The sequence below is a fragment of the Anomaloglossus baeobatrachus genome, chromosome 8 (genome assembly GCF_048569485.1).
Source record: "Anomaloglossus baeobatrachus isolate aAnoBae1 chromosome 8, aAnoBae1.hap1, whole genome shotgun sequence".
NCBI classification, from domain to species: Eukaryota; Metazoa; Chordata; class Amphibia; order Anura; family Aromobatidae; genus Anomaloglossus; species Anomaloglossus baeobatrachus.
The window spans coordinates 68,273,570-68,284,137 of record NC_134360.1 but is presented as its reverse complement, the minus strand read 5'-3'; the positions used below and the strand labels follow the sequence as shown (position 1 = coordinate 68,284,137).

Here is a 10,568-nt window from a genome sequence, read left to right as displayed (position 1 = left end):
TGCTTTTACATTATGCGCTGACATCTAAAATATCTGTTAAAGTGAATATAATATGGTGCAAATTTTTGCAAAAAATGCGATAAGCGATTAAAACGGCGTTTCTGTGCAAAAATAGTACCGTTAAAAACCTCAGTTCAAGAAGCAAAAAATAAGCGGTCACTGAGCCATAAAGTCCAAAAAATGAGCTCTACGGATCACAGAAAATGGCGCAAAAAGTGCGCCTTTTTTTGGACAAAATTATGAATTTTTTTTTAACCCTTAGATAAAAGCAAACATATACACGTTTGGTATCTATGAACTCATACCGACCTGAGGCATCACACAGACACATCAGTTTTACCATATAGTGACCATGGTGAATAAAATATCCCAAAAACATCGTGCATTTGCAATTTTTTTTTTTTTTTTTGCACTTGGAAATGTTTTTGCCGTTTTCCAGTACAATATATGGTAAAACCTATGGTTTAATTTAAAAAATAGTACTCGGCCTGCAAAAAATAAGCCCTTATATGGCAAGATTGACGGAACAATAAAAAAGTTGCTGCACTTGGAAGAAGGAGAGAAAAAAAACCCCTGGAAAAATGGAAAATTGCCTGTGGGTGAAGGGGTTAAATATATTACATATAGTGTGTGTGTGTGTGTGTGTGTAAAAAAAACAAAAAATAAATAAAAAAATATATATATAATATTATTATTAATATATATATATATATATATATATATATATATATATATATATATATATATATATATATATATATATATATATATATATATATATATATATATATATATATATATATAATATAAAATTTATTATTTTTTTTTTTTTTTAGATTTATATTATCTAGATAATTTGGGGGAAACCACACAATCACAGGGAGAACTTGCAACCTTGGATGCTGAACTTGTTACAGTACTTGTTATGCTTGGGATTTGGACCTGGGATCCCAGTGCTGCTAATCACAGTGGGACTGTGCTCATTTATTTACCTACTTTCTGTATGTGTGTACGCAGATATGTATACTGTTTTTATGTTGTATGTAGTGCAAATGTTTCAGAACTACCAATTGTGACTAATAATGGGAGTTGATACTTTCTCAGCTGTTTTTGCATAGTAGAATACCACTGTCAGCCACTTGTCAGCTTAAAGTGGCTGCTGACAGGTAACAATAGAATCTAATAATGTGCAGAATGTAGAAAGCTCTTGTATACATTAGATATTTCCTGGTTTCATGCTTCAATTTCTGAATGCCCTGTCCTGCAGTGTCATCTAGTGGCCAAATATAGATATTCGGATATAGATACAGATTCAGAGATATATATTATTTGCATGTGTGTGTGTGTGTGTCATATTAGACTTTTGTTTCAAAATAACTTTTTTTTTTTGGGGGGGGGGGTGTTTAAAGAAATGGGACCCAATCGCCCTACCTCCCCCTCTAAATTATAGGATCACCAATGGGAATTGCAATCAGTTATTGCACCTCTTTATCTCCACCTAGATGCACAAATCTGACCACGATCAAACATTATTTCAATTCACTTCCATGCTGTGCACCCTTTGCAACATAGGCCAGGAAAATGAGTTAGGGGGCAAGAGAAACAGAGAACCTATAACTCCCCACAAGGAACATTCACGAAATAAAATGTTATAATCGGTCTAAACATCTCTTGACTCAAAGGGAATTTGATGTTGTGAATGGTGGACTCAATTCTTGTCCAACGCAAAATGATTCTCATTTGTATCTAGCGCTAAATGCCTGTCACAGGTGACATAATCGTGTGGTTTCTGGCCATAGAAAATCACAGCATTTGGCTGCGCAAAATGCTCCCTCACTTTCTATTGCTGTCAGTATTCATTGGTATAGGTAGCTTTCCTGCTGGATTCATCTCTCTCCCTTTTGGACCCATCAGGAGCTCGCCTCCCACCCAACTGCTGATCATCAGCATTCTCTTGGTGTTTAATTCCTTTTCCTCCTTTAGACTGGTGCTGGTGATATTTTCAGTTCATTCAAGCCTAGGTGACAAGTAGATAACTTGTACTCCTCTGTGGTATCATTGCTTAAAACTTTGCTGAACTTCTGCCTGTGTCATCTGTAGATAAGTATTTCATGCATTCCCCCCCTGTGTCCTCCTTGTGTCATCTATAGTGTTTAGTGGGGTTGACGAAGAGCTCATCCCATCCATTCCCTATTTAGGGCCCACCACTAGGGATGCCTAAAGTCAGGTATCCAGCTTGGCGCATAGGTTCTGTTCCTATCTAGGGTGGTGATGGACCCCAGGGACCAGGTTTAGTCAGAGGTCACCATCTTCCCTTTCCCTAGACACAGGGTTTCCCCTCCCCTTCGCCGCTCGCTTGATACTTCCCAGTATCTAGCGTGACAATGCCTTTGTTCATAAGCTGACAATATTTCACTATTGTAAAAAATTTAAGTGAAAATCAGACTCTCAATACAGAAACTTTATACATCAAGCTGTAAAACCCAGTTTCAATTTGTATCCTACACATCACAGGGGGTCATCCTATTTTATCCCCTCCCAAAAATCTGTAAAAATGAACGCCCAATCGTGTCTAGAATCTGATCTTTTTTTATAAGATTTGGTTGTTCAGCTGCCTTCCTGTCTCAGAAACTCCACACAACTGATTAGAAGAAACCAGCGAAATAAAATGGTGAGAAAGACGTCCTGTTCATTACATTAGACATAATGGCCCTATATTCTAACACAGACCATGGTCTTCGTCCTCAAGCAATAGTTTTATTATTGATCTATTAGTGCTGACATTTGTTTTCTCCAAGTATTTGAATTTATTTATTATGAAATTATTTACTATCAAACACAATCTGTTTTTTTTTTTTTTTTTTTTTTATTTCAAGGGAAATTGTATCTCCAGCGGTTCGGTACAGCAATGAGGACTCTGGTCACCACAAGTTTTGCAAATTTATTCATGGGATGCTTAGTCTCATCGACAATCACTTAGCCATTCTATAGTGACCACATTCAAGATTATCGTCGCTTTATCGACGACCTTTTCATTATACGATCTGGTACTAAATTGTGGGCTACCACATTCATTGAATTCGTTAACAATAATGTTTTGGGTTTATCTTTTTCCTCACACAAAAAATAGAAAAAGAAAAGTGTTTCTGGATTTAGTTATCGCACAGAGAATGCTCAATTCTAACTAAAACTTATTTTGAAACAATGGATTGTAATGGTTACCTGAATTTTCAGAGAACACATTAATTTCCACAGATTAGAAGAAATTGTACCTTAATAGAAGACTATGTAGCACCATCTGAAATTTAAAAAAATAAATTGAGCACAAATATCCTACCCAAAAATCATGGAATTTAAATTAAATAAAATCCTGAATTAAGTCAGGCTGATGGCTTAAATAGTAAAGATACAAATAATGAAAAAGTTAAGGGGCATAAAGGTGGAATGATTCTCTTATATCATTAATGTACACCTGATGAAGGTTTATCTAAAGCCAAAATGCGTTGTGATCCTTGTTTTTAACATATCCCTACAAAGGCTTTTTATCTGGGATAATTTTCTCCCTATCATTTTTTTGATCAAATTTTTGTCAGACTGCCAACTCCGGATTTTTTGACAGAATCAATGTACTGTTCTGATTATCTACTTTGGCTGCATTGGATATATGTATTTTTTTTTTTTTAACTCGTTTTATTGAAGAATGTATATAACCTAAAACTGGCAACAGTAGTATACATCAGAATAGATCATATACCCCGTACATACTTTAACACTTACATTAGCAATTCTGAGCTTTCAGGTGCATAATATACAATAAGCTTCAGCTTCACAATACAATCAATAGTACAAAATATAAACAAATCAGAACTAGCTGTTTGACCTATTTGGGAGTACTGTTAGGCTATGTGCGCACAGTGTGTTTTTCGCGGCGTTTTTGCGCGTTTTTCGGGTGCGTTTTTGGCCTCAAAACTGCAGGACTTTGCTTCCCCAGCAAAGTCTGAGTTTTAATTTTTGCTGTCCGCACACGTTTTTTTTTCAGCTGCGTTTTTGTGGTGCCACAAAAACGCAGCATGTCATTTATTCCCGCGTTTTTCACTGCGCTTTTCATCCATTGAGTTCAATGGGATGTTGAAAGACGCAATGAGAAACGCAAATAGAAACGCACCAAAACGCAGCTAAGACCAAAAACGCAGCTATAAACGCAGGAGGTGGGTAGTAAAGTGACGTGTACAGGAAGAGGATTCCTTCTGTCAGTAAACACAGAAGCGTGAATCCTTCCGGTACCGTCACCGCCGCTTCCACCTCCCGTCCTGTGCATGTATGCTGCCGTGCGGCGCCATGTCTGGGCAGGAGGTGGAAGCGGCTGCGAAAATAAGTTAACAGTAGAAAAAAAAAAAAAAAGTTATACTCACCTGTCTGCAGACTCCCGGTGCCATGCCCGCTCCCATCTCCTCTCACGGTATCGCCACCCCCTCTCCGGCTGTGTGCAGACGGCCGGGAAACCTCCGATGGATGCAGGACCTGGCGATGGATCACCTGATGCAGTCACCTGACGCATCAGGTGATCGTAAGTATCGCGGTGACGCGGGTGCCCGGCCGGTATCAGCGGATGTGTCAGGAGACTTCATCCCTGATTACCGGCAGCTGCTGCAGCGATCGGACAGGATCAGACTCCCGCCCCATCGCTCCAGGAGCTGCCGGTAATCAGCACATAAGTGAGTATTTTTTTTTTTTTTTTTTCTACTGATGCTTCAGCTGATTGTATAATCGGCTTTTATACAATCAGCTGATGTGTGATGTGATTCAGGCACTTGATCCTGACACATCATCTGATCGCTTTGCCTTCCAGCAAACCGATCAGATGATATTGGATCCGGATTGGACGGCGCGGGACCCTTGACCCAGGATTACTGCGGAGGGGGGGTTCTTTATTTCAATAAAGATGGAGTCACTAATTGTGTTGTGTTTTATTTCTAATAATATTTTTCTGTGTGTTTTTTTTTTATCTTTACTAGAAATTCATGGTGGCCATGTCTAATATTGGCGTGACACCATGAATTTCGGGCTTAGGGCCAGCTATACAGCTAGCCCTAACCCCATTATTACCCAGCGGGCCACCCGGCAATAGGGCAGCTGGAAGAGTTGGATACAGCGCCAGAAGATGGCGCTTCTATGAAAGCGCCATTTTCTGGGGTGGCTGCGGAACTGCAATTCACAGCGGGGGTGCACAGAAAGCATGGGCATCCTGCACTGTGGATTCCAATCCCCAGCTGCCTAGCTGTACCCGGCTGGACTCAAAAATTGGGCGAAGCTCACGTCTTTTTTTTTTTTTTAAATTATTTCATGAAATAATTTAAAAAAAAAAAAAAGGGCTTCCCTATATTTTTGGTTCCCAGCTGGGTACAAATAGGCAGCTGGGGACAGCCCGTACCTGCCTGCTGTACCCGGCTAGCATACAAAAATATGGCGAAGCCCACGTCATTTTTTTGTTTGGGGGGGGCAAAGAAATCCTGCATACAGTCCTGGAAGGAGGATGCTGAGCCTTGTAGGTCTGCTCCCCCTGACTCTCCCTCAAGCATATAGTCCTGGATGGAGCATGCTGAACCTTGTAGTTCTGCAGCTGCTGTCTGCTCTCCTGCATACACTATTGGATGGAGTATGCTGAGCCTTGTAGTTCTGCAGCTGTCTGCTCTTCTGCATACACTAGTGGAGAATGAAGAACACATTGAAGAAGGAAATGACATCAGACCTTTTTTTTTTTTTTTTTTGTTCACTCATAAACGCATAAAGACGCAGTGAGCAAAAACGCAGCAAAACACAGCAAAAAAACGCACCAAATCGCGGCAAAACGCGTGCGTTTTTTGCCGCGTTTTTTCGATGCAGGTGCGTTTTTGTGCGTTTTTAGCGGCCAAAAACGCACAAACGCAGCGTCAAAAAGACGCAGTGTGCGCACATAGCCTTAGAAATAGGGAAAGGCACAAGCGTTGCAGCCCCATCGAGACAGTGCTAGGAAGCAAAGTTAGGCACCTACCAAATCTCTTAGAACAGATCTGAGGACCTGCTCAGACCCCCCAGTCAATGGGTAGTCCAGCCAGCCACACCAGACCTTATCAAATTTTTGTGGACACCCCCTATTCTTAAAAACAAAGTGTTCGAATGAAGAGGTAGCCTTTACCAGCCTAATCCACATTGAACGATTAGGGGTCCGACTATCCTTTAATCTAAGAATTATCCCTTTACATGCAAGAAACAGCGTTTTCTTCAGAAAAGTGTTGTCATGCCATGTCCAATCTTCTGCGTTTACTACTCCGAACAGGCACAGTATAGGGTCAAGTGGAAACTCTAGATCCAGGATAGACGAGAGTAATTGCTCTACATCCCTCCAGTATGCCCTGATAATATGACAGTCTCAAATCAGATGCCAGAAGTTTACTCCAGCCCTCCCACACCTCGAGCAGCAGTCGCTTCGTGAGCCCCCCCATCTTACGCAGTCTTACAGGAGTAATATAGCTTTGATGAATAATGTACGATTGGATGAGTTTGTTGTTAATGGCCGGAGATACAAGAGTATGAGATTCAACAACATAATCCCAAATATTACCCAGCTCTGGAATGTTCAACCGCCACTTATTTGAGACAGGCAGTGGGCTGTTTTGTGCTTTGGCACAAATAAAGAAAGAGTAGAACCTGGAGATAAGACCACCGGGACCCTGGGATCGGATTCCAATAATTGGGAACAATGAGATTCTTAACATTTTTCCAGGGGAACTGACACTGAAACGCACATCTAATCTGGAGAGATTTATAAAAATGGGAGTCTGGCAAGTCACATGTCGACTGCAACTGCGCAAAGGAGAGAAACACATTGCTGTGTACCAAAGAGCCCACGGACGTTATTCACTAAGGCTGCTTTCACACCTCCGGTTTCTGCAATGCGGCACACTCCGGCACTTTGCAGGAAAATCGCAACCATTTTTTTTTTTGCTGCCGGTTGCGATTTTCCTGCATAGACTTTAATTAGTGCCGCATTGTGCCGCATGGCCTTGCATTCCATCCGGTTTTCGCCGCATGCGGCAGATTTAGCCGATGCGGCAGCCGGATGGAACGTTGCCTGGCACGTTTTTTCGTGCGGCAAAAAAACCCGCATCGCGCCGCATTCGGCCGATGCGGCGCATTTTTCAATGCATGCCTATGGCGGCCGGATGCAGCGCGATGCGGCAATAACCGCATCCGGCCGCCGCATGCGGTTTTTGCCACTGCGCATGCTCAGTAGCATGCCGAAAGCGGCAAAAAACGAACTGGCCGCAAAGGAAAAACTTATGCAAAGGATGCGGTGTTTTCACCGCATCCGTTGCATAGCTTGCACAGCCGGATTGAGCCGCAGTGCTCAAACCGGATGTGTGAAAGTAGCCTTATTCTGCCACTCCAAAAGCCACAGAGTCTCAAAAAATGAGGGAGGCCCAGATTGGGCTACATTGGATATTAATAGTAAGAAGATTTAGTAAGCTTATACTATGGAGGGAGTGACTACCCACTGATGCATTTTTGTTTTTATTGTTCAAAATAAACATGTAGACATTATTTCATAGTTCTCTTCTCAAGGTTATATGTATATCTCAAGGTTGTGTTTTACCGCATGCTGGGCGGTTCTGCTATTGTGGCACCTTAAGCTGGTGTCACACTAAACGACAGCGACAACGACGTCGCTGTTACGTCACCATTTTCGGTGACGTAACAGCGACCTTGTAAGTCGCTGTTATGATCGCTGCTTAGCTGTCAAACACAGCAGAAGCAGCGATCATAAGGTCGCTGTGCTACATGTTCAGAGAGCAGGGAGCCGCGCTTAGCGCTGGCTCCTTGCTCTCCTGCAGCACACATCGGGTTAATTAACCCGATGTGTGCTGCAGCTACATGTCACAGTTCAGAGAGCAGGGAGCCGCGCTTAGCGCTGGCTCCTTGCTCTCCTGCAGCACACATCGGGTTAATTAACCCGATGTGTGCTGCAGCTACATGTCACAGTGCAGAGAGCAGGGAGCCGCGCGCACTGCTTAGCGCTGGCTCCTTGCTCTCTTTGCTACAGTATGCATCGGGTTAATTACCCGATGCATACTGCAGCCACATGTCACAGTGCAGGAGCCGGCACTGGCAGCAAGAGCGGAGGCTGGTAACCAGCGTAAACATCGGGTAACTAGGGAAAGGTCTTCCCTTGGTTACCCGATGTTTACGCTGGTTACAGCTTACCGCAGCTGCCAGTGCCGGCTCCTGATCGCTTCATTTCGTCGCTCTCTCGCTGTCACACACAGCGATGTGTGTGTCACAGCGGGAGAGTGACGACCAAAAAATGAAGCTGGACATTCAGCAACGACCGGCGACCTCACAGCAGGGGCCAGGTCGTTGCTGGATGTCACACACAGCGACAGCGACGGGACGTCGCTGCAACGTCACAGAAAATGGTGACGTAGCAGCGACGTCGTTGTCGTCGTCGTTATGTGTGACACCAGCTTTAACCGTGACAAGGGGGAATCGTACACAGGTTCTATTTTAACTAATTGTCCTCATGCACAAACGTCTCTTGGCATGATATAATTGCCAATGAAGCTGTATGACCCAGAATACTTGAGCGTCTTTCCACTCTAGATGGTCAGGTTGGGTGGTAGATCAAGTAATGTGGGTATGCTCTAAATTTAGACTCTTTACCCATCTAGGAACATTAGGTAGGGAATAGTTAGTTGCTGTCTTTTATAGATATGTTCTACATGGAGGATTAGTAATTTGGCAAACAGTTCCCAAAATTGACTCTCTGGACTTGCCCAAACACCATGAGTATAGACAGGTTGGTAACTATATTATCATCTCTAGGACAAGATACAGCAAGGCTCATCAGGTGACTATTTGGGGGAAGCAGCACGGTGGCTCAGTGCTTAGCTCTTCTGGTTTACAGTTTGGGGCCCTGGGTTAAAATCACACAACATAAGTTTTTGTTTTTTAATTCATTTATTAAACAGTGTAAAAATTTCTCAAATACAGAGCAAAAGACACATTAGATATGCACATACAGATTTGCTATGAGCCACTCAAGAAGGCTCAACAAATAGACATGTCGCTGTATTGCTAAATACCGTAAATGTTCATTTTAAAACTGCTATAGTGTCTTTTGGTCAATGAGATAGCTGATTACATTGCATTTGAGTGTATGGTGTATACTACAAACAGACAAACAAAACCAGTAAATAACTAATAACTAGCTCTGCTGATAACACCGTCCTAGACGTTGGAAACTGCCCTCCTCCACAATCAGTTTTGTATTCAGTATTGGTAGAGACATGTGAATATATTATACTCAATCAGTTAAGGTTCAAAGGGGAGGAGTTCCACATTTCCCATATCCGGTTGAATTTTTCCGGACACCCTCTGTTCTGGTATACTGTCCGCTCATACGGGAACATTTTGTTCTCCAGTTCTATCCATGCTCGCACCGTAGGAAGAGAACTGCCCATCTACCGCATGGCTATGAGTTTCCGGGCCATAAAAAGGGATTCCTGCAGAAATATTTTGTGATAGTGTGACCATGTCCCTTCATCCATAACCCCGGATAAACAGAGAAGTGGTTCAAGGGGTATAGGAAAAAGAGCCAGGGAGGACAAGCCTGAGACAACCCCCTTCCAAAAGATGGCAGCCACCGGACAGCCCCATATCATGTGAAGGAAGTCAGCATCCCCCCCATAGCACCGCAGGCAGTCAGGGATTGCCCGGTGTCGCATTTTGAACAACCTTAAAGGGGTTAAATAGGCTTGATGTATGATATATAGTTGGGTCATTCTGTTGTTAACTGAGGGTGATACTTTAGTTGGGGATTCAAGAATCTCCTCAGTCCTCCTCTTGTGAGTTCGGGACTTACAGCTCCCATCTCCTAACAGTCAGTGGCTGGGACTCATTTCCTACAGACAGTAAGTGGGTGTACAGAGATGAGATCAGTCCTTTAGGGCCCTGGGACCGCAGAATTCCAATTAAGGGAAAAGAGGATATAAGGGCAGCTCCCGTCCTATTCTGCATATGATGTTGGATTGCTGAGCTAAGCTGCAGCTATCTAAAGAAGTGACATCTAGCCATGTTAAATCGGGAGTGGATTTGATCAAAGGACAACAGGACATTTTGTTCATAAATGTTATTCAAAGTGAGAGCGCCATGGGAACTCCAGAAGACGGAGGACGGGTGTTCTAGTAGCGTAGGGAAATAAGTGTTCTGCCATAAGGGCATCTCTGCAATAATACCCGAGAAACGCACCACCCTTTTAGCTTGTCTACAAACCCGTCGTGCCAACCGGAGTAGTGGCAGCATTTTAAACGGGCCAGTTCCATCCAGTTCCAGAAACCCAAGTAAGCACCTTGTTGTGGCAGCGTGTGCAAGGTGGCTCTCTGAGTTCGGAAGGTCGGTCAGTTTCAGTTTAGGTCATGTGGTGCCCCAAATGAACCCAGACAATAACGAGTTCAGGGAAGAGAAAAAGTATTTAGGAATTGGAACTGCACTATGCTGGAGGAAGTAACTGAGTTTGGGAAGTAAAATCATTG

General features: G+C 42.9%; 1 protein-coding gene across 1 annotated transcript in view; it reads left to right on the top strand.

Moving 5' to 3' along the window:
• Window positions 1-10,568, top strand: part of SFMBT1 (Scm like with four mbt domains 1) — a 182,669-nt gene that overhangs the window by 103,759 nt on the left and 68,342 nt on the right. The gene's annotated exons all lie outside the window — the stretch shown is intronic.